Source organism: Microcebus murinus, chromosome 16 (genome assembly GCF_040939455.1).
Source record: "Microcebus murinus isolate Inina chromosome 16, M.murinus_Inina_mat1.0, whole genome shotgun sequence".
Taxonomy (NCBI): Eukaryota; Metazoa; Chordata; class Mammalia; order Primates; family Cheirogaleidae; genus Microcebus; species Microcebus murinus.
In genome coordinates, this window is record NC_134119.1 from 17,347,267 (window position 1) to 17,373,673 (window position 26,407).

The 26,407-nt window shown below is 35.5% G+C and overlaps 1 protein-coding gene across 1 annotated transcript in view; it reads right to left on the reverse strand.

The window, feature by feature from the left end:
• Positions 1-26,407, reverse strand: part of MACROD2 (mono-ADP ribosylhydrolase 2) — a 1,812,973-nt gene that overhangs the window by 1,368,426 nt on the left and 418,140 nt on the right.

Consider the following 26,407-nt stretch of genomic DNA (forward strand, 5'->3'; position numbering starts at 1 on the left):
GGGAGTGGTGGCTCACGCCTGTAATCCTAGGCATTCTGGGAGGCCGAAGTGGGCAGATTGCTCGAGGTCAGGAGTTCAAGACCAGCCTGAGCAAGAGCGAGACCCCGTCTCTACTAAAAATAGAAAGAAATTAATTCGCCAACTAAAAATATATATGTAGAAAAGATTAGCCAGGCATGGTGCCGCATACCTATAGTCCCAGCTACTCGGGAGGCTGAAGCAGGAGGACCGCTTGAGCCCAGGAGTTTGAGGTTGCTGTGAGCTAGACTGACGCCATAGCACTCACTCTAGCCTGGGCAACAAAGTGAGACTCTGTCTCAAAAAATAAAAAAAATAAAAAAAACTGAGAGCAGGAGTCCTGCCTGCCCTCTCATCCTGGTGGCCTCTGGGGCGTCTTCATTAAACCCTAGAGATACACTGAGCACAGATTGAAAACTCTGACCATCTACCTGGGTAGACAGTGCTGTTGCCTACCCACACAGTCTGACAGCATCACCCTGTACCAGTGAAAAGAGATGTCTCAGAAGGTACAAGCCATTTCAATATAAACAAAGAGAAGCCTGATTAAAACATTTCTCATGGAATAATTAGCTCTCAGAATAGACAAACTTAAAATACCCACGGATAGTAGAGTGACAACTAGGGCTTGTACTGACCACATGATGAATTAGCAAAAGAGAACCATGGTGAAGTGAAAACCAAAAACAAATATAAAAAGAACTATGACTAAGGGTACTGTGAACAGGCTGATTATTCTCACCACCAATTATATTACATCCATACACACACTCTTTATTCATCCAACAAGCATTTATGAAGTGCTCACTAGGTGCCAGGCATGTTGCTAGGTATTAAGAATACAGAGAAAAATAATACACAGTCATCACTATTAAAATGTTTATAGTCTTCTGTAGGAGAAAAATCTGTAGGTATAATGATATAAAGAGAATCTTATTTAAATGTATAAAGTACTTAGTATAGTGCCTGGCATACAATAAGCTAACTATAAACATTAGCTATTATTATGAGCTTAATCATCTGTTCCCATTCACCAGCCCCCAGAAAAAGAGAATTTTCAAGGAATGAAGACCTTGATAAGCAACCTAAGGTCAGGGAAGGGGCCCTAAGTGGGTGTTCTTTAAAAACAATAGAGACTTTTGCTCTGGTGAGTATTTTATGCAAGCTGAGGGTGACAACTAACTTGCTTGGGATGATAAAAGGCACATTTTAGAAAATATATGGAAGAGACAATATTATGAGAAAGAAAAATAAAAGATACTCAGCTTGGGTAGAAATAGAGGTATCCAATCCACTTTCATTAAGTCTGTTCCTTGCCCTACATGATGTTAATCCTCTTCCCTGTCTCCCCAGAAAATTTTCAGTAAAGCCTATCTGGGGTGTATGTGTGTGTGTGTGTGTGTGTGTGTGGCACTAATGCTCTGTTTAGGATTGGCCCTAATATTAGGGTGGAAAGCTCACTAGGTGCTCACAGTGTGGGGAGAGAAAAATTGCTCATGTGGAGATTAGAATATATATATAAAAGTTAAAAAGTTTATTATATCTTAGAAGAGAGAGAAAATGAGAGATGGGAAAAGGAGAGGGAAGAGAGCAAGAAGATGGCCTGGCATCCCAAAGAAAGAGAAGGGAGGTACCAGCCCTGAGGCCAAGTGGCTTGCTAATTTCAAGGGGGATATAGAGAAAAAAAATAGTGATGGCTGTCAGTTGACAACAAAAGCAGAGGCAGGATGTCGAAGTCCAAGAGTTGGTTTATGGCAGGAGATTTGACTCTGCCCTCTAGATATGGTTGATTATGTAGCTCATTCTCCTGCTGTTTACTCAGGAACTCTGTAAAAGCAGATTCTCAAAAACAAAACAAAACAAGAAAACAATTTCAAAGAGAAAGAGTTACAACTCTTTTCCATCATTCACCTCTTTTCAGAAGTTGTACAAAACAGAACCCCCACGGAGTGCCTGTTAGCAGGAGAATTTACAGGATTGATCTGTAGCTGTGAAATTGAGGGATTAGGTATTGTCCTATTATTTTTGCGAGGCCACTCCTTTCACCTGACTGAAGAAAGAAGCTTCTGGGGAACAGTAAGTAGTGAAAGAACTGTCCTCAACTAGGTCCATAAAAAACAAACAAACAAACGAAACTCAAGAAAAAACAAAAGAAAAGCATATCATTATAGGTGAAAGACAAAGGCACAATGGGAGCAAAAAGGAGGGAATAGTTAGCTCTATCTCCATAGGGAGGTCAGGAAAAGTTCCACAAAGTAGGTGTTATTTGGGCTGCATTATAAAAAACGTAATTTACCAGGGAAGACAGAAAAGTGAGAGCAAGCAGTGAGAGATTATTATGTGGAGAAGTCTGTAGACTATAGCATGCCAATTCTGATAAATAAAAGCAGTTCAACTTGACTGGAAAAGAAGCTACAGAAAGAGCAAGAAAGAACTCAAACAGTGTAGCATCCCGAGCTCTTCTTTCAAATTAATCAACCAACCCACTTGAGGATAAAACCTAACCATTAAAAAAATGAATCAAAGAAAAGAATTCAGGAATAGCAAATCATGGTAAACGAACTTACTGTTTTCTTGAATTTTCTTTCTTTTTTTGTTGGGCTTCAAAAGAAGATAGTGTATATAAATGGCTTTACATGTCAACATTTTTAAAAAGAAGTCTCTAGTTTGTGCACTTTTATGATATTCTAGGCTCTAAAAACCTACCTACAGATTCCAAGACACTTAAGGATTTTAGGAGTAAACAGATCACTACGTAGCAGAAGTTACTTGTTTTCCTTTATCATATTTCATAAAATCAATGTATCTCGGTCCTAAAAAAAGGTCTCCTTGTTCCTGCTTTCAAGCACAAAAATGGGAAAGTTCCTAAAATTTCAAAGAACTGGTTTTGGGGTAAAATATTCCAGTGACTAACAATTTACATTGCTATGATTTTCTTTGTTGTACTTACATAGTAGTTTATTCATTTATCTTGTCTATCTCCAGTGGAAAAGACAAATTATCTTCTGTATTGTTTTCATATATTTAAAGTCACCATAATTTTCATTTCCAGTGGCTGAATAATTTTTTAACCACTTCTCATATATACAATCCTCAATTCTTTAATCTTTTCTCTGCTTTCATAATTTCATGAATAAGTCTGTCCTATCTTGTTCCAGCTTTAGTGATTGTGATTTTTTAAAAAGTCTTTCCTGTGAAATCTAGAACTAACTCATATCTGTGCTTCCTTTCTTAACTGCATATTTTCATATGAATTATATCCTATGCAGTGCTGATACAAACACTTTAGTTTTATCTACTTAGCTGAATGTTTCATAAGGGCAGGTACCAGGCTTTATATTTTTACATAAAGGTGGCTTGATTTTTTTCTTTCTTTAATTCTGGGACACCTTAACCTCTTCAAATAAATGAGAAGAGAAAAGCAGTATAACTATATCAGTAAACACTTAAAAGGCATGTGGTAATATTCGGCAGCCATCTTTGATAAAACTCTACTTAATATAAAGATGAGAGGACTCATCTTAAAGATTATTTTTCAAATTTAGAAAACACCAAATACAGTGATACGCTGAAGCCATTTCCATTCAAATAAACAACAACAAAAAAGACTTTCACCATTATTATTTCAACATTGCCTTTGAAGTTCTATCTAATGAAATAAGACTCCCAAAATGAAATGATTAGCAAAATTATTAAGAAGAAAAGAGGGTCTTTTATTTAAAATTTAAGAAACAAGTAGCATTCACAAGAGAATTCAATATAGTAGCTGGATTTAAAGAAATATACAAAAATGTCAATAGCATTTCACTAATGGCAATAATAACCAATTATTATTGGATATAGAAAAAATAAATCCTACTCACAAAAGCAATACAAATTATATAATATGTAAGAATAAATTTCATAATAGATATACACAATATCTTTATAAATACAACTTCAAAATCATGTAAAATACATAAAGCAAAAAGAGAAAAATAGAGTTAAAATGCCAATGTTTTGTGGTGACTATTGTAAACTTGCAAATGATTTTAAAATTCACATAATAAATAGAAAGCCAAAAATGTATATAAAAAAATACTGAAAGTGTACTTTCCTCACCTGGCATTATAACAGTCTGTAAAGACATCATAATCAAACACCATGATATGGCTACTAGAATAGATAAAATATCAGTAAAAAAGAATAGAGTCTAGAAAATATATATCAGAAAAGGATATAATATATAACAAATGTTGCATTTCAAATAAATGAAAAAAAAACAATGCTTTAGTAAATGGCACTGATAGTTGGCATCCATGTGGGAACAAATAAAGTTAAACTCCTATCTCATACTATATAAAATAAATGGATGTATAGTTTTAAAAAATAGATGTCAAAAGATAAAATAACAGCATTAAAAAATAGAACATTTTAAAAACTCTGAGGTGAGCATTATTTCTTAAACAAAACAGGATGCTCAAATGCTTTAAAGATTTATAAATTTGGCATTTTGCTCTCTATGTATATTTTTTCTTGCTTATTTATTTGACAAATAATAATTATACAGACTTATGGGGTACAATGTGATATTTTGATCTCTATATACATTGTAGAAAGATTAAATTAAGCTAATTAACATATCCATCACCTCACCAACTTATTTTTTTGTGGTGAGAACATTAAAAATCTATTCTTTTAGCAATTTTGAAATATACAATGTACTACAGTTAACCATGCAGTGCAAGAGAGTACTACAACTTATTACTGTAGCCTAACTGACACTATGTACCTTTTGAACATCCTTCCTTCCCTCCAATCTTCTACCCAGCCTCTGGTAACCACTTTTAGATTCCACATATGAGATTTGTCTTTCTGTTTCTGGCTTATTTCACTCAGCCTAAACTTTTCCAGGTCCATCCACGTTGTCACAAATGCCAGAATTCCCTTCTTTTTAAAGTCTGTATATTAATAGTATTCCATTGTTATATGTTTATCTCATTTTCTTTATCCATTCATTCACGAATGGACACTTAGGCTGCTTCTGTATCTTGGCTATAGTGAATAACGCTGCAATGAGCACGGGAGTACTCGTATCTCTTTGACATACCAATTTTAATCCTTTTGAAAATATAACCAGAAATGGGATTGCTGGATCTCTCTATGTATATTTCCCACAGTTTATCAGAGTTAGTTTTACAATTAAATACATTTTATTTCTATTTTTATACTGTATTGTGAACTATTTCTTTCACTTTTTCTTCTGTAACATTAATTCTGTAAGATAAGCAAGATTATTTTCTTTTTCAGCTCATCTCTTGAGTTTTATAGAATTTTGATTTTTTTTTTAAGTTCCAGAATACTTTTGAATGCTGCTCTTTTTAAGTTATCCTCTTTAATCTTCTTGAGGGTACTTCTTTTCTCTTTTTGATTAATTTCTCTTCTAGTTCTTCCATTAGTTCTAATTCAATGAGTGCCTACACTTCTAGTTCTTTAATTATTGTTTTCTCATCTAGAATATTCTTAAATAAAATATGAATATCCTTTCTCTTGCCTACATTGTTCTTCAGCAGGCACAGTCACTAAACAGATACTATTTCTTAAGCAGTGGAAAGCCTACCATGGAAGTTCCAGCAGAGGCTATCCTCTGTTTTATAGCCACTACTTTGTGGGAGTTGTGGAAGGCATCCATTATATCCAGGTCTTTTGGTAGAGCAGACTTCTCTCATTCACAAGGTCTTGGTGACACTCAACACACTAGAGCCACTTTCCTCCAGTTTTTCTGGGGTCAACAGGATTAGTGGGCCCCTCAAGTCTGACAAGCTGCAGGATAGGTTTTCTTCCCTGTATTAGTGAAGGCAACATTACTTGCTATAGATATTCAGTGGTTCAGCACAGGAGAAATTTATTTTGTGTGCATGCAGCAGGTCAATGTAATTATTTATGATTGGTGAACAGAATTCCTCCATATGGTGACACAGAAACTCATACTCCTTCAACCTTGTGGCTATGATATTGCTATGTCCTCAAAGTCTTCTACAACTAGCCAGCAGACAGGGAAAGACCAGCATAGAGAAGTCGCACTTGCTTCCTAACAGGCCAGAAAAGGACACACATCATTTTCTCTTACATTCCACAGTGAAAACTAGATGCAAGGCCCCACTTAGATGCAAGGGAAACTGGAAATGTAGTCTGGCTGGGAAGCTTTAGGGGCTTCTTGGAGATAATTCTATTTTATTTATGAGGAGCTCACTCATCAGTGAACTGCTGTGTCCATACCATATTGTCCCAGTCCTCAAAGACAGCCAAGCCTTTTCCTCTGTCTGGTTCTAAGATTTTCACAGTATAATAAAGCAAGAAATTTTGGTTCAGAAAGTGACAAAAGAATAAGAAGTCACTTTACAATAAGGCCAGTGAGAAAGAGATCACTTAAAGCATTTAGAAAACTACAAACACAATAAAAGTTGAGCTAAATAGGAAGGCCATGCATGGATGAGAATGTTGCAGAATTTAACATAAAATAAAAATAGCATGGAATTTTGGGGAATATTGCTTGTTTTTTTTAAGAAAATAAGAAATTTAAAAGTATCTCATTATCATGTAAGAACTAGAGCAATGTAATGGTGAATTGTGGAAGAACATTAAGAGAGATAGAGATTATTTGAGATACATAATATATAACCAGTCCATATGAGAAAGTAATACAAATTCTTTAATATTATTTAATTCATATAGGAGACACCTAAACATATCAAATCAAATACAGTCAATTTTCTAGTATTTAGTGAGTTTTTATGTATTCTGACTTCTGCGGCAATTATTTATATACAATTTCTTTATTCTGCTTGGGAATTTCATTTTAAAGAAGCCATGTGGTAAAATGATCCTCCACCTAAAATTTGTAGAAATATTATAAACTTTAAAATTTTTCATCAGTGTGTCAAGCTGATGAAATTTAACAGAATTATATTTCCCTCACCTAATGTATTTAATTCATGAATTTTGAGTCTTGGACAAAAATTTGAGAGAGATTAAAGAAGAAACATGCAAGCAGTGCTTTAGGGTTTTATTAACATAACTATTTAATTACTATGTACAGTATTTAAACCCCATCAGTTAGGACTTGTTTAAACTTTTGCCATGTATCTTTAAAGTTCTTTGTCAAAACAGGCATTTGCTCAGAGAATTTATGTTTTTATATGGTAACTGAGAAGTCTCTCAGATAACTTTAAAGAAAGAAGAAAGGGAATACCCTTGCAAAGAAATGATGTTTCCCATTCATGTCAAATGATGAAAAGCTTACAGTCAACAAATGAGAGACCTCACAAGGACTCCACACAGCATTTATCATAACCTCACCCACCAGACTCAGATCCACTTCAAAACCTTCAAACTAAAAGAAAACCAGCATGGGAAGTTTGCCAACTCTTCTTGCCAAGTTGGCAGAGCCCTGAAAGTTTGAATGGGCTTCTCAGTGTATAAGATAAAAGCAGGCATTTGGAGCCTGTGAAGTCTCCCTGGGCACAATCAGACCTGAGGTGAAATTCCATCATCTGCTGTTATTTGTGTATGATGTCAGGTATGCAGATGGTACAACAACTTAAGGCTCTGGCTACATGCATAGTTTTGCTATGAAACCAAGACAGAAAAAAATCTTAAAGTAAACATGAGTTAGGAAAGGTGTTTCCCCCTCAAAGGGGACTTTTTTCAGCTTTGATCTTTCACCTCCAGCAACTATATAATGAGGCACAAGAGGACAAACTTGTCTCCAGCAAAAGCATCTCCTCCCAGATCAAGTACATGTATGTTCATGAGAGAGAAAAAAACACACCCAAGTGACTCGAATCCCTGCCCACTGCTTTATTCACCAGGAAACATGACTTCTGAGCTATTTCCTAGCTTCTGGGCAGCAAGGCCTCCATTCATTTCCAAGTGAGTAAGTAATTAGAATTCTTCTTGACTGATTTTATTTTCCCTCCTCCACTTTTCCCTAGCCAGTATTTCTTTCATTCATTTAGACCAACATGGCCCTAATGTCTTCTACACTCTACAGATTCTTCTGGTCTCCCATCCCCACACTCCTACTGTGATCCACACACTGCGTCTTCTCATTCCCATAGAATGAGATGTCATCTCTTCAGATGACAGATGGGGAGTGCTTCTGCATGGACTGGGAAACGGGACAACTTGCTTGTTAGAAATTTCTAGAAATCACTCTCAAGGTTCCTCTTATATTTTTCTTTTATCTTCCTTTTAAAAATGAAAATCTGCCTGTTTGCTCTAGCTAGTATCATAGATCCCAGGCCTTCATGGACACCCCTGCCTCTGCCTATGCATTTTAACTTAATTTTTTCTTCTTCAGTCTCCATTCCTCTTGACTTCCCCAGGAATTGCTGCCAGTTAGAACAGACTTCCTGTATCTCTCTGTCTCATTAGCTCTCTATCTTATTTCACATCCAACTGAAAACTTTCTTTTTCCTCCAGACTGTATGCCTTAAATAATAAGTCGAAAAAATTATTTCTTTACTGCATTGTATAGTGCAGTGCTGCCATGGAACAAGTTAGGTTAGAGGTCCCATGAAAAGTTCTGCCCAGAATGAAATTTATTGTCCCTCATTATTGTTAGAGTATTGTGTCCTAGAGGAGATGATAAAATCACACATGCAATAATGTATACAATTTTTTTTACTGTCAGCATCTTTGTGTAATGTATATGAAAACACAAAGTCCAAAGTCCAAAATATAGTTAGAGCCATTGGAGTTGTCTTTTTTCATAAACCAAAATCATAAGATAGTGTTTAAATATTCTAAGTATGGCTTGAAGTTAATTAGTTAAATTTTGGGAGGTGAGATATCTTTCAAAATGTATTCACAGGGCAAAAAAATTATTTCAGATTATCTCTAATGAGGGCATCAGAAGCCATTTTCAGGACTAAAAAATTCGAAAAGACCATGGATATTAGATGGATTGGACTGGGACTAGGCCTTTTTCCAAAAGACTATGTACAGACATACTTTTTCTTATGCAAAAAATAAACCTAATCTTCAACCTCACTCCTGTCAACTCTTGTCTTTATTGCTATCCAGGCTTCCTCAACAACCAAATGCATCAGCTCTAGGAAAAAGCAGTTCACTAACAGACAGTTAAGACCTGAAATTCTTTCATTCTGTCTTGCCAGACATCTCACAGGATCATGAGGAATAGAGCAATCATGTATGTAAGCTGAAAACTACTTGTGATTTCAAAAAAAAAAAAAAAAAATTGCTACCGACCTGCAGTTCTATGACAGGTCTTGCACAGTTTTGCATATCATCCACTCCCTACACCTACCTTTTCCCAGCACTTACCATGTAACATCGGGTATTAAAAACAACCTCTTTAGCTTCAGAGTTTCTCTATGAAACTCATATAAAAATAACACATGATGAGTAGAACAGAATTTCAAAAAATAAGTTTCACTTTTCATGAAAAACACTTAAAGAGGACCAATCCTATGTACAGAATAGGGGAATCAGATATATATTCTTTATGCCCTCCTGAAAATAAAAACTCTAGGACAGAATGGAGAGTCAGATGAAGATAAAGAAGTTATTCCATTTTTATGTCTCTTCTTCATCATCTTCTTCCATAAACAATCCAATTATGAGTTCTCCTGAGACAGGACAAAACTCGCTCCAAAGTCATTACATCATTCCTTCATTTCCATCACAATCTTGTATGTGATCCAAAGTATTCCCATTTAATGACACTAAAATATTCAGAGAGGAGAGAATTAAAAACTGGCAACTCTTCCACCTCAAATTCCTTATGGAAGCAAGATAAAGACACACGTACACAAATAAATGTTCTCTTTTCACTTCTGTAATTTGTGCGATAAGCATCTAAATTTTCACGTTTCTCTTTTTATTAATGATGAAATATTTCTATTTGTCTTTATCAAGGAATTACACAATATATTCTGAACACCCAAAGTACATTTTTTTCTTTTCAATATAGTTTTCTACTGACATTAAACTTACAGCTAAAGAGCAACTGCTTTTAATTTGACCACATATCCTGATCAAATGCAAACCTTGGGCAAGTTCCAAAGGCTGCTATAAATCTATGAAACTTAAGCACCATCGCTAAGATGCTAGAAAGCATAAGACTTTCTAAGAGAATCAATCTTTACTAAAATAGTCTTAAATAATTTTAAAGTTAGAAATGAGTTCTGCCTTGTGTTTCTATTATAAATAGCTGAAATATTTAAGTATGTTTTTCCAATAAAGTTTTTAAAAGGTGAAACATTCTTTATAATAGTTTTTTAAAAAATATTTTAAAAGGGAATATAAATATATCAGATTGAAGCAAAATATACAGTTTTAATGTCTGAACATCCAAACATAAATACATTACCTTTGCTTCAGTGTAGAGTACATGGACTAAAGTACATGGTACATGGTAAAGTACATGGACTAGAGTACGTGGACTAAAATACATATAAATACATAATTGGTAGAAGTTCTTCTGACAAGAATCTGATTAAAGAATCTTAAAATCGATATATTAATATTAAATAGAAATAATAGCTAATGTTTGTTTAGTTTTATAATGTAACAGAGCATTCAACTTGTATTAACTCATTTAATTCTCATGTAAACCTGAGAGGTAGGAAGCATTTTTAACTTCATTAGAAATCAGAAACTGGGGCAAAGAGAGATTAAGTAACTTGCCCAGTATCAAACAGCTGGTATGAAATGAGGCTTTGAAGCAGATCTAAGCAATCTGGGTTCAAAACCTACTCTTTTAACCACTACATAACATACCCAGCATAATTATTGTTCATCATATAATTAATCTTTTATGGAGAAATAATCTCTAACATATTGTGAGCTTCTAAGGGGCAAGAAGCCCATTTTGTTCATTTTTGAATATCCAGACAAAAGAAAATATTCAATATACAATTAGTTGACAAAAGAGACTACAATTTGCTCTCTGCCTTGCTTTTAACTATCAAGTATATCCAAAACTATTGATTTTATTGTCCCGATTTAAAAATTTTTAATTTATGTAAGAATAAACAATCCAATAACAACTTTAATGAAAAAAAAAAAGGAAGGAAAAAATAATACTTACAAAAACCATCTACCCTAACAGGTCAAGTATCTTTCATTTTCCCATATTAGCTTATGAACCTTTTTATTTGTATAATTTGTCTTATAGCATTAAAAGTAAAACACACGGTAGTTTAATACTCTACTCTTTTCTCCTATTACTAGAAACAGGATTTTCCTTAGTCTAAAACTTATAAGTTTAAATGGTTACATATGATTCTATTGAGTGGAAACACATGAATTTATTCATTAATCTCCTACTACTGGATATACAGGTTGTTTTCAGTTTGTATATAATACTATAAGAAAAAAGGATGGCTTGGTAATGAATAAATAGATGGCTACATGAATGGAGATATGGTATGACAAATCTAGTAAAATGTCAATGGTAGAATCTGGGTAGTGGGCATAAGGACAATATACTGTGAAATTCTTCAACTTTTCTGTGTGTTTGAAAATTACCAAAATAAAATGTTGAAAAAAAAGGACTTATTGTATAAATACATTTATCTAATAAAATGTTAGCTTCATCAGGACAGGGCTTTTTGTCTGCTTTGTTCATAGGTATATTGCTAGTGCTTAGAACAGTGCCTAGAAAATGGAGATGCATGCCTTGTAATTTTTTGTTGAAAAGTGAACATTTTGAGTAGTATAATATCATATCTCTGAAAATCAGAATCTGCTCCCCCCCATCCCACCCCAGGATTTGTTGTTGCCAGTTGCTGTGAGTTGTGGTTATTTTTCTAAAACAACTTTTCTAAACTATTTGCATACAGATTGTATGCTTTGTCACATGTGGTCACTGAGGTCCCTGCTCTTTGACTTAGAGGTCAGCTAATGAATCAACAGAGATTTTCTTAAATGCCTAGAGCTAGAGGAGCCATATGAGGCTGCCCACACCCGAGCCCTGGTCCCAGCCTCAGCCCCAGCCCAGGCCCAAACAAGCGCAACCGGGGCTGGATCACACCACCAGTCCCTGGACACACTGCTGCTGCAGGGAAGGAAGCCAGCACCAGGCAAGTAGCAAGCATGCGTCTCCACCTGGCCTGAAAAGTTTCCCCCATAGCCACCAACAGGAGTAGGCACGGGGTCCAGCCACTGCCACTGAAAAGTTTCTCCTGAAGCCACCATCAGAAGGAGACATCAGGAGGGGAAAAAAATAGTAGATTAGAAGCAGCCCATGAACCTGCAGCTCCCAAGGAAGAAAGAGTAAATAGGAAGAAGGTGCCTACCTACAGACAGCTATTCTCAAAAGGAATACTGTAAAACCGCAGAGAAGCAGCGCAGGACTCTCAGTGTGGAAAAAACAAGGTAACAAGGCAATACATTTGGTATCAAAGCACACCTGGGGAAGATTAGTAGGATAGAGCACGGGGACACCGTGCTCACACTGCAGATGCTGTGGCAGAGTTGTGAGAGGGCTCTCTCCACTGCCACACATCGGGGACCTGCCTGGAGTCTGTGCAGAGTCATTGTACCAGACAACAGGTGCGCCTGGGATAAGGCAGCAGACAAAACCATCCTGAGCTCTCAGGTGATGGCACCAGGCCTGGGCGGGACTTAGCTTTGCAGCTTCAGCCTTCACATTGACCCACCCGGATGGGAAAGAGAAGACCAATGGCAGATTTCTTTATGATATACCCAGTGACTGGAAGCCAAGCGCCCCTTCCCAACCGCACAATGGGATCTGAGCACAGTCTTCATTTATCTGAGAATGTCTATTATACATCCACTTTTAAAGGATAGTTTTTCAAGGTATTGAATTCTTGAATGAAAGATTTTTTGTTATGTTGGGTTTTTTTCTCCTTCTAGAACTTCTAATATATCATTCCACTACCTTCTGGTCTCCGTTGTATTAGGCAATAATATACACAGTAATCAGACTGATGCCTTCCTGTACCTGACAACTCATTTACTCATTTTTCTCTTGCTGCTTTCATAATTTCCTTTGTCTTTCAACAGCTTTAGTGTTGCATAAATCTCGTTGTATTTATACTATTTATGGTTAAGTTTCTTAGACATATAAATTAATGTTTCTTAATGTTTCAAATCAACTTTAAGAACATTTTGGCCACTATTACTTCAAATATTTATTCTATTTTTCCCTCTGTTTCTGGAACTCCTATTACAAATGTGTTGGCATCCCCATTCTTGCCCTGCAGCTCTCTGAGGCTCTGTTCATTTATCTTCCATTTTTTCCCCAATCTGTTTTCCCTCTGTTATTCAGACTGAAAATTTTCTATTGATTTATCTTCAAGTTCATTGATTCTTTTTTATGACATCTTTCTTCTGCCATTAAACCCCTTTAGTGGCTTTTTCATTTCAGCTATTGTACTCTTTAACTCCAGAATGTTACAATTTTTATCTTATTATTAAGACTCTCTACTTATTGATTTACTGTTGTGATACTTTCCTTTCATTATTTAAACTTGTTCCCTTTAGTTCCTTGAGTTTATTTATAACTTATTTATAATTTATTTATAATATAATATAATGCTCTAAATTCTTTGTCTGCTAAACCTAACAGCTATAGACACTCAGTGACAGTTTCTACTGACTGTATTTTTATTGTGGTAAAACTTTACACACACACACTTTACCATTTGGGCCATTTTTAAGAGCGCACGTCAGTAACATTAAGCACATTCACACTATTGTGTGACCATCACCACCATCCATCTCCAGAACTTTTTCATCTTCCCAAACTGAAACTCTGTACCCATTAAATAATAACTGCCTATTCCTTCTACTCCATACTGGTCTCTAATAATCATCATTTTTCTTTTTAAGTGTTTTTCCCCCTGAGTATTAGTCACAAGTTCTGTTTCTTTGCAGGTCTTATTTATTTTTTTTAACTGGATACTTTGGGAAAAATACAGCAACTCTGGAATCTGTTTGTTTTTCCTCTGAAGGTTGCCATTTCTGGGAGGTTTGGGGGTTGTTTGTTCTGTATGTTAACTTAACCTGAGCTTAACTCTGTCAAATATGTCTATGATGAACAGCGTTGGATGTCTTTGCTTGGGTTTTTAAATTCTTGTTTGTATTTTTAATCCTGGCTTCACAGGGGTTGCCTCAATCTCATTGCAGCTTAGTTGCCAGCCTATGACTGGATAGTAATTTTGCACAAATCCCTTGAGCCACATAGGCTTTCACTCTGCCAGAAGATCTTTGTGTGAGTAGGAAAGTGCATTCCAAGTTTAGGCCATTTTCAAGTGTTCCCTGGCTTTTATATTCTGCTGTCCTTTTGGGCCTCTTATGAACATGTATATAGCCAGAAGTATATCAAAAGCTTGGATCTTCTCTGGTCTCCACTGCACATGTGCTCAATGTTAGCCAGAAATATGTTTGTCCCAACCACAACCGCACCTGCAGGCTTTGATCCCTCACCTGACCAAGATCATCACTTCTACAACAGCTCTTCTGGAAATGGTAATCACCCACCACCCCAACTCCATGAGTCCTATTTGAATACAGTAGCATAGCTTGCCCTCCCTGGCAGAATTTCCATACAACCAAATAGAGGGTGGAGATGGGAACAAGAGTGTCAAGATTGCAACAATTCTTACCTGAAGCTCAGCAGTTTTTAGAGCATAAATTTTTCTCAGGTTGTTATATTTTGTATTTTGATTATAAGAGTTCTGAAATGGTAATTTTTTTTTTAAATTGAGCTTTATATTTGCTTTTCTTGGAGAGAGAATTTACCAATCTCCTCATTGTGCCATAACCTCACATTCTCTCATTAATCACTTTTACTTAGAGCAGTAAATCTTAAAGTGTGGTCCAGATTGGCAGTGCCAGCATCAAAAGGAAGCTTGTTAGAAATTCAAATTCATGGGCTATACCTCAGACCTACTGAAACAGAAACTCTGGGTAGAGGCTCAGTAATCTGCGTTTTAACAAGCCCTCCGAGCAATTCAGATACACTCAAGTTTTCGAACCACTAATTCAGAGCATACTTAAGATAATACTTGTAGTTAGAGTTTGTCTCCCTTTCCAAGAAAAAACAGGCAAACATAGGAACATTTTAGGTGTTTTATCACAGTCATCTTGTATTATTTTTCAAAGAACAAATTAAGCATTGGCATATCATTTGAACTCTCCGGTTCAAAGGCTGGCATGATTTTTTTTAGGCCAAAAATAAGTATTCCCTGATACTTACAAAGAAGTACTAGACAGGATTTAAGAGCACCAAGCTAAATATTACCCAGATGCACTACCCTGGCTCATCTAAACATGTGGGAGTTGAGATTTAGTCCTCCTGCCTTTCAAAAATATATATTGTACATACTTCAAAAATTCTTACTGTCATCATTAAAAAGACTTGCTGTATGAGGACTATGGAGATATATTTTTGAGTGACTGGAATGGTAGTTTCCCAGAAACTACCTTTTTTTTAGTAGAACTGAATTCTATAGGCAAAAGACCATTATCAATTAAACTAAAACTATCCTTTCAGTAATCATTTTGTAATTAAATATTCCCATATTTATGAGAATACATTTTCAAACAATGTTTAGCAAAAAAAGAAAAATTTTAGAATGCCTATAATATATAATGTTTTTATGCAAAATTTTAAAACAAAACAAACTACCTGTTATTTGTGGATACATATGTAATACATATGGATACATATATAAAAATATGACAAATATAAAATTGTACATCAAATACATGGATAATAATTGTCTCTGTGTAAAGGAAAAATAAAACTAGGAAAAGAAGTCAAAGAAGACTTCAACTTTATATTTTTTTTATTTTAAAATATAACAAAATACAGATTTTGATTACTAGAAATACTATTTGCTCAGGATGAAGTGTAAGGATGAAATTGGGGGTTAAAGAATGAATAATGTAGCTTATTCAAACTGAGACAGAAGGATAGACAAGCCTAGAAGTTTCTAGTTTAGCACTACTGATACTTCTATTCCCAGACAATAACTCTGAGGAATAAAGCCATTTCCAGAGGATAAGAGTTAGACATAAGGATGAGACATGGGAATTCGAGAAGAAATTTTGCTACCCAGAGAAATCAGAATAGGAGGGTTTGGAGACACATTAATCTACAGATATACCTCTTATTCCCATGATTAATTCCAGGTTAATTTGAATTCATGAATTTACAAGTACAGTGGCTAACAGAGGGGGATGTGGAGTTGGAAAGTCTCAGTTAAAATACTGGGTCTGCCCAATATTGTATTCATCCTAACCTTACTGAGTTTTTGATCTTTCATCTATAAAATGAGAATAATAATAGTACCCATCTGCTAGGAATATTGATAGAATTAAAGTAGATAATGTATGTATCAGCCTTACATGGTGCCTGGCATGGAGCCAACACTCTATAAAGGTTAGTTTTTTTATCATTAAAAAGGAATTATTATCATCATTCCTTTAATCATTTGTCCAACAGCTAGTTTGTAGGTACCTACCATATGACAAAACTTCTACAAGGTTCTGAGGATTCAGCAAGTGAACAAAACAGACACAGTCCATGCCATTGTGGAATCTAAAATCTGATAGGGAAGAGAGAAACCTGAGAACATTCACCCACTCTGATGGAGACACAGCATGAGGTGGAGGCAGGAGTAGTCCTAATCTGTCTAGGGCATGCAGAGTGGTCTGCTAGAAGAGTACTAAATGGAGATTATCTGATGATAGAGCAGGAGTTTTGTACTAATGGAGATATAGACTTATTCCTTGTTTAACAAAATCTAGCTAGTGAATTATATTTTTTCTGATTATAGTGGAATGAAACCTGAAGCTTTGTAAAAGTCATTTTGGTGTATGTTCTGCAAAGCTGATCCTGCAGGTATGGACATCATACCACATTTGTAAGTACAAGGCCTACGTGGGTTCAGCCTCCAGGAAGTTGCAGTGTTAGGGGATATTTGACCTAGTGAAGGCTTTACGTCCCTTGCAGCTATTTCCGAGACAACTCCTAATACATCATTTATTGCTCATCTTCTCCTATAAAATGCCCCAATATTGTGCATTTCTCAGTCTTGCTATTTCTCCCTCCCAATTGCTCATAACTGAGCTCATCATCATTCACTGATGCTCCCCATACATAAGTTCCATTCATCCCTGTTCCCAAAGCCAGTTTTGGAGACTGAGATACTCAAGCATCTTCAAGTCTCTCTGAGCTGAAGTTTGACATGAGTCACCCTTTCAGAACTGGGGTCTTGATATTGACCTCAGTGGGCTGCAGACTGTTGCTTAGGTCTCACCTGCTGCCATGAGACTCAGGATCAGGTACCCTAATGAGGATACCTGGTCTTCTCTGCTGCCCTCTAAGTTGTAGCACCACCCCTCACTAGAAGATTCTGCTGTGTTCCTCCTTCCCTGCTTCCTCTTCCAGGCCTGGCTGCCTGCTGGAAATACACATCCTGTGGACCATCAGTTCTGTTCTGTGGGATCCCTTATTCCTTTCCAATGCCAAGTATAGGCCTGAATAGGAAAATGCTACTGTTTCTTGTTCCTTTTCATGTACCTTAAGAGATAGCCTCATCACATACCCTGCCCTAAAGGCTATGTTAAACTCACCTTCTCCTGGTAAAGTTATGTGAAGCTGGAATACCTCATATCTAGTATATAATTATTTTTTACTATGGGCATTTAAATGCATAAAAGAAAGGTTCCTTACAATCACCACCACATAGATGAAATGAACTAACTTTAGAATATTCTTTTGTCTATATTTGTATGTAAAATCCTTGATCTTATTTGAGGTTAATTAAAGTACAATTATCTATATTATGCTCCTATAAAAGAAACTCTTCTCTACCACACACAGATATCTGGATTTTTGTTGTGTAACAATTCAGGTTATTCACCTTTATTTACATATGGCATCAACATATCTTGCAATTATCCAGCACCTTTCATCTTTCAGGTTTAGACTATAATGATAATAATAATGACAACTAGAGTAATACTCATTTATCTAACATTTTGTATTTGAAAAACACTTTACAACAAGCAATTAGTTATTCCACCCCTGTAGAGCAGTTGCATATCATTATAACCATCTTTTTAGAGGAGGAAACTAGTATGTAAAATGATAAATCTGTCTTAACTCATAAAAAATTAATGATTTTTGGCCAAAGACACAGCTGCTGCAATAAGGGATCATGTAAACCAAACAGACCTTCTAAGTGGACCTCTTCATGGGTCCACAATGCCTATGACTAAATTCCTCAGATCTCCTTGAATTTTTTGCCATTGAGAACTGGTCAAATTCATTCCTCCCTATACCCTACTGTATATCTACAGTTTGGGAGGTGAATGAAGGCAGCTCCAAGGAATAGAACAAGATTCTTAATAGTGCCAAAGTTGAAAAAATGATAAAAGTGGCTTCCAAAGAAATTGCCCTGCCTTGCGTTACCGCAGAGCCCCTTCAGATATAGTAAAGAAAACCATTCTCTGCCATAAACTGGAGAAGTAAAATCTAGTGATCCCAGAAGACAATAGGCTTGACCTGCAACTTTTATTTCCCACTATATACTTGCAGGTCACATTCAGAGACTTTCTGGAGATAATGGATAGATATTTAAATCAGGAACTTAATAAACTTCTCTTTTTATATTTTTAAGAAGATTTTACCTTTAATACAAATAGATAAGCTACAAATGCATTATACTATAGCTACTATACAATTAGGAAAATATATAGAGATTCTCTCACACCTGTTAGTGTACTTCCTAACTTGGACATATTTGTTTTTAAGTATTAATCTGTACTTACAAGTATGTAGATCTCATTTAGCTAGCCAGACTCAGTGATAGAGCTTATAAAAGTCTAGCATTTTTACCAAGAAATTTCCACATCTGAAGAGAGGGTTTCCATAGGTTTTTATTTCTTAATGTGTTTTTGCAATTATTAATTCCTATCTTTGAGCATGATTTACTAATATAAACATTTCTTAAAAGAATAACTAAACTTTTATTTTCATTTTTTAAAAAGTTAATTATGAAACAAACATACAAAAGTAATATAAATAACATATACCAATTATAAAATTAATTTTTAAAATGTAAATCCTAAAAATCAAAAGAAAAATGGAAACAAATTAATTTAAAAGAGTATTTGGTTAAGAGCATAACTACATATAATTTTTTTCTTTAATGAAACCTAAATAAAGCTGAAAAAATAATAGAACCTATTGTAGGATAACTGTTGTATATGTATTAGTAATATGATATCAATGACAAGTTTCTTCTAATGTAAAAGACAAATTATTAATGAATTAAAACCAAACTATCAAACAAGAATCATATAACTGGTTAAATACCTTCAATATGGCAAAACATGAATGAAACAATCATCTTTTTCTCTTTCCATGTGATCAATGGAATGACAATCCTCTGTATTTCCTTTCCTCATCTATACAAATACATATTATTCTCTTTATGCACCATTTAAAGAAAATTTATTTTTTAAAAAAAGAAAATTTATTTAAAAAAAATTATGAGATCTTGGCTATATAAACTTTAAAAAATGAATAATAATAAAATGATTAAAATAATAATACTATATAAATATGCATATGATCCTCAGGTTGCCTGCTATAAAAACATTTTTAAAGTTTTGTTTTATCCATTTAGAAATCACTTAACAATAAAGAGATTAGTGTTCCAGAGCAAACTGATCAAAACCAAAATATCTAATCATGTTGAGAAATCCAGGATGACAGGTAGTAATATCTCAAAATTAAAATAAAATATTTTATTTTATGTGGTAGAAGTAGCCAGGGTTATAAAGATGAATAAGAAATTCCCTGTTCTCAGGAAGCTTACATCCTAATATACTGGAGAATATACCCTTCCAGGTTCAATCAGCTATGGCTAAAATGAGAAGAAACATTTAATCTTCACAGAGCTACCCCTTCAACAGGATTTTTAGGTGGGTAGTTTCACTTAGAAGGGGGAGTAGCTGTGTAGGAAACATGAGGACTAACTTTGAAATTTAGCTTTAGAAAGAGCGATCACAGTAACCAAAGTTAGAGGTGGAATAAACAAAGGCATGATAAATGGCAGACAGGTTGGGACAATCAGGGCCAAGTGAAACTTTTAAGAATAGGAACTAGACAAGCTCATGTGGAATGAAGAGAACATACCAGGGCTGCCCGGAAAGTATCCACCATTGCTATTAATAATATAATGAGAAAATTTTGCGCAGCATCCATGTAACCTGGCAGCCAAGGAGAATGGACTGGGATACCCACGCGTGAACAATGACGACGTCACTGTATTAATCAGTGGGGTGCTAGATGCAGTTGAGTGGGCGTGTGTTCTGTATGACCATCACATTCAAACTGACTGAGTGAATAGAGCAATGAATCTGCATCAAATTTTGCATTAAGCTTGAACATTCCTCCACGGGAACTATTCAGATGATTCAGAAGGCTTTCAGGGACAATGCAATTGGTGCAGTGCAAATAAAAGTGTGGCACAAACTCTTCAAAGATGGTAGAAAATCTGTCAAAAGTAATCCATGTTCTGGAAGTCCTGCAACTAGCAGAACACCTGAGAATGTCGAACCCTAACCTACAGTTAGGTTAAGAGATGCTGGAAGAACTATGTGAGGTCCCAAGATGCCTACTTTGAAGGGGCATGAGGGGTCCTTGTCCTATGAACAATGTTTCTTGTATCTTCTTCAATCAATGTCTCTATTTTTCCTATTACACAGATGGATACATTCCGGACAGACCTGTATACTAGAAATCCAACTGGTCTCAGCAGCTGCAGATACAATCCCTAAACTGGGCTGCAAGTGAGGTCATCAGAGCAGGCAAGGCAGGGAGAAGCTTGTGTTGGTGTTGACCACCAGACATTGCCCAGGTTGCTCTGATGGAGCCAACACTACCAGCACCAGAGTTCCTTTCTTCAGTTCTGTCCCAATAATTTTCACTCCATTTTAAGTGGCATGCTTGGCCCGTCAGAGGAAACTGCTTAACCAAGGTCTGGATAATATGCCAGCAGAACAGTGAGAAGCCTGGCTAAAGCAGAGCAACATATCTGTATCAAACAGTAGAAACTAGATCTGAGCGATCATTTCCTTCTGCTCCTCGAAAACTGCCACTCATCCTTCAAGACTGCTCCAGTGTCACCTCTACTTAGAAGGCTTCCCTGACCACTACAAGATGTTGACTTCCTTTTCTTTGTTTTATTTTCCCCACATGGAGAAGCTTTTTAGTTCTTAAGATACTTAAGTTGTAATTAAATACTTATATCTCTGACTGCACTTAGTTCTAAGCTTCTTTGCTACCTCAATGTCAAGACTAGTATACAAGATGCAATCGATAACTGCTGTTGACTGAGAAAGAGAAAAAAGAAGGGAGGCAGGGAAGTGGGGAGAGGAGAGGTGAGGGAGGGAAAAGGGAGGTTGGCACAGGGTGTAACTGAATGTTGTCAGGCTGGCCTGGCTCCTGGGCCCTAATCCCTGCTTCCCACTCCTTCTTCACTCTGGACATCCTGATCTCCTCTAGAAGGCTTAAACACCTGCAGTGCCCAGGATAGATCTCACCTGAGGCAGTCAAAATTTAAATGTTTATTTTCGATGGTTTAGCATCACACCCCTTTTCTGCAGCTCTGCTCCCTGCCTGAGCATAAAAGGCCAGAGCCCCAGGGTCTCTCTTGCCATACTGCTCTTTCTCGGGACTGAGAGGCTATTGCTACTCCCTGGGCCCATGGCTGGGACCCTTCCCCTGCTGAGCACAGGCCAGCCATGCTTGACTCAACTCTCCTCAGGGCCAACCCCAACAAACTACCCTCTGTTAACTGGCCTTGGTCCCTGGCTGCTGAGCATTATCCTAGATTCCTCCCAGCATGCCCCTGGCCTGGCCACATCTGGAGGTTTAATAAGAGTGAAACAAAATCACTGCAGGGATTTTGAGCAATGGAGTGATATATGCTAGGAAAACCCTTCTGTGTGTGGAGAGAGAGCAAGAGGGCACTCCACTCTGCTTGTGAATTTTTAAGAAGTAATTTATAAAAGCATTCTCTCTTGAACACATTCAAAGAGCCCTTTAAACATGTTGCTTTTCATGTTAGGAATTCTGGGTAGCAACTCATATTTTTTGTGAAAAGAGTATTTTTTAGGGTGGCTGTTCTGCCTTTTAAAGAAGGCATCTGATGCCCATTCTATTACTATTAAAGTATCATTTTAATTCAAAAGAGCCTTGCTAGGAGAATCCTGAGAGGATGTGGAGAACCATAATTATTGTGATAAGTCAGCTGAATAGGGACTATGATTGGCCATGGGGAAAAAGGTGGTGTTCGTTGCCCGATCAATAACCAATACTGACACACAGTACTTACTCAAAATGTGTTAATGAATGAATGAATGCATACACATATGTGTATCTGTGTGTAGAAACAGTTGATAGGTGGATGGAGCTGCACTGATGGTACCATTTATATGATAGCAAAGAGTTTATGATTTCACTCCTTTTCAAGCATGCATTCGGTATCACACAAATTGTCTTATGTATAAATGGACATTAGTAACAAGCAAGCATTATGAATTCCCTCTGCAAGTTAAACTGTCCAAACAAGAAATGAAAGAGTTTAGAGGAGCAGCTACTAATCCGAGGCCACTGAAGCTTATCCATCTTTGTGCCTACCTTAAGGAGCAGAAGGAGAGCAATAAGCCTTCAGAGGTGGGGAGGCCCATAGTATGTTCTCTGTTCTCATTCTAGACAAATGGCTTTGCATGTATTCTATCAGGGGCTAAGTGTTTATTTAGCAGTAATTTCTTACATGTATAATTTTAAAAATTATCCTGCCACAGAATCACCTCAGGGATAAGAATTACAGAATTGATACAAATATATGTATGTTTATTATATTTATATATGTATATATAATTAAAACAGCAATTATACAAAGTTATGTGTACAAAAGCCAACATTAAGTTGCCACTCCTTCAGGAACTGTCACTTTAAATGTCTAACATTATGCCTCAGGTGCTTGGATAGACTGGAGGAGAAAGCAAATCCCACAAACAATATCCTGTTTGGGTTCTATCAGCAGGTTCTGATTTTATATTAACTATCATGTCAACAAAAGAGAAAAGACATTATCTAAAGTAAGAGGTTGTAAACTTTGTTTCTGCCTATTATGCAATGATCTGAAAAGAACTAAGAAATTCACTCTTTATTTCTGATTTTTCTTTCTAATTCTGCTTCTTTATATAATTTAAGGCTAACTACAATGACGTATTTTTTATTATGTATTCCAAAAGTACCAATAGCACAGGACTTTGTGCATGTAAAACATTCCTATTACAAAAAGGGTAACCATGTATTTAAAATGTAATGTTTTCTAGGACTAAACCACAAATACTCAGAAAAGTATATGTATCTGGGAGGCAATCCAAAGATACTGTAAGATAGTGTGATTGTATGTACTTACAAATTATCAATAGAACTTGAGATTTGTAAAAATAAGCTAAGGAAAGCACCATGCATATCATAACTTCATGTTTTTCTGTCCTCATTCATTTTTCCTTGTAACAGAGTTACCTACCTGTGCAAAGAGAAAGTAAATCTGAAGAGTAGAAGTGTAGTAAAAAATCAAAGAACAAAGGCAAAGAGCCCTGGAGTAAGAGTTAAGAACACTGTCTTCCCATTCAAATGTTGCCCTTCATAAACGGTGTAACCTTGAACTAACTAAATATCCTAAATATCCTTTCTCTCAACCATTAAAATAATAAAAATAATTGTACTACTAATAAATAATAACACTGATCTTATGTGAGCACTGTGGCAGAGACGATGCCATTTATTTACAATACTATTTCCTCTTCTTGGGAGTTCTGGAAGACTCCATTTTCCCCATCCTTCTTTATAGTTAGGTTGGGGGTCTCTTGCCTGAATTCCGAACATTTAAACGTGTTCAAAAGTGACATAAGCTATTTCCCAAACTGGTCTATATATATTAAGATATCCCACAAGATCCTCCAGCTCAGCTCTCTCTTCCTGTCCTGTGACATCCTTAGCAGACACATATTACATGGTGGAGCTAGAAGATATGGAAACAAACAGCCTGGGTCTCTGTGTCACCACGCATAGAAGAGCTCAAGCAGGAGAGCCACCAATCCTATTCAAACTAAGATGTGAACAAGAAATAAACCTTATTTTATTAAGCTACTAAGATTTTAATATTTATCTATTACCACAACATAATATAGCCTATATTAATAATAAAAGGACTAGGTGAGAAAAAATTTACCTGTTGACATAATTTTTTCCAAAGTGCTATGCAGCTATACAGCATAGTATTGGTATAACAACAGAAACCTTGTAAAAAATATTGACAGAGCATCAGTTTATTAACATTATTGTAAAGGCTTCCCAAAAGGTAAAATGCAGTCACTATAGACCAGCCATATACTGGTAGAAGCATATATCATATATATATATGATATATATGATACATACTTATATATAATATCTATGATACATACTTATATGTATGATATATATGTAACATATATCATATATCATATATATGATATATATATGATACATACTTAAGAAGTTAGTATACAAGGGCTGTCCAGAAAGTATCCAGCTATTGTTAATATAACAACAATGGTTACATGGCTGGATACTTTCTGGACAGCCCTCGTATATCTGTCTCTGCTTTTAACATATGTAAGAAATATACACAGAAATGATCAATTTTACTAAGCATTTTAACTTGAATGGCTGAGTATATATAATTATATCACATATGTTCATTACAATGAACTGCAGTCAGTGACACTAAGTTCATAGAAAGGTTGACGTCTAACCTAAAGATGAAAATTCACAGCAATGTAAAGTAAATCTCTCACTTTAATATCAGAACTAAGAGGATGATATATGACCATTTTTTAAATCTCCTTTCAAGAGACCTCTATTCTTGGTTATAAGCCCTCAAAAAAGAACAAAATGATAAAAATGTATGGGTAATACAATTGTATGTATAATAATTTTATCTAAATTTCACAGTCAAGTACTACTTATATAGAATTTGGGGGAATCCCTCCTCAGGACCTAAAAAATGGCATGTAAGTTCCCATTATTATTTTTGTATGTGCTGTTAAATTTTCTTGACCAAATTGTTTAGTCTATCAAAGAATTATTCCCTTCAGAAGCCTTTGAAGGGATATCAATTTATGTCAATGAAAGGAATTGTTGATTAAATCTAAGATAATTACATCAATTTGATTTGCTCCTTCTTAGATGATTACAGTTACTTTATAAATATCACTGAGAGTTAATATCACTAAGATCTGTTATAGAATCAGAAGGTCAAAAATCAGTACAGAGAAGGCTAAAAATATTCTTTAAATTTAATTTTTAAATGCAGCTTTCCAAAAATCAGACATGTGTTATTTTAGAGCAATCTTGACATCTCCAGGAGTGCATAAATGAATTTAAACTTGTCAATGACAAACTTTAATGAAATAAAGTACAACCATCTTAAATACTTGTAATTTATCTTTATAATGATGCTGAGCTGCTAATTTTATTATTCAGAAATTATAAGTTATGGCAAATATAGCAAAATCAAACATCTAGAAGAAAATAATAAAGTATATACTTCAGGTAAACAGAAAACTGAGCTGTCCTTTTCCTGAATACCTTCCCATTGCTAAAAATTCATAATATATCTTCTCATGTAGGATAAAAGAACCATAAGGAAATATTAATACAAGCCAAATCACTAGAATCAATTCTATACATACCAACTATGCATACATATATTTAAACAAATCAGCTTGACAATATAGAGGATACCACTATGGCAGGTACATAATGTTAATTGTTTACCTCAATCTCCACTCTCCCCTTCCTCAGTAAATAGAACACTGACCTTTTATTATGAGGACATTGCTTCCTGGAATAAAAAACTACATGCCTGGAATGAACATTTGATCAAATGCAAAGATAATGTGGGATTCCAGGGAAATCTGCTTAAAGAAAACTGGCTCATCTTTGGGGGTCCACCTTTTTTTGACTTTTTGGCTTTCCTACTTCTCTTGACCTGCACCATATTTATTTAGAGCTCTAGCAGCCATCATGGATGGTGAGGTCCTCAGTATGGGACCCAGGAAGGAGGAGCAGGAAATGAAGAGCTTAAGTTCTTGATGCCACTATGGAATTACCATATGCCATTCCAGTCTATATCTATACCACTTTTACTTGAGACAGTAATACATTTATATCTCCTTTAAGCTACTGTTATGTTGGATTTCTTTTCCTGTTATAAACAGCTAAAGTGATTTTAACTAATATAATTAGTCAAGTCAGTTTTAGAAATAATGA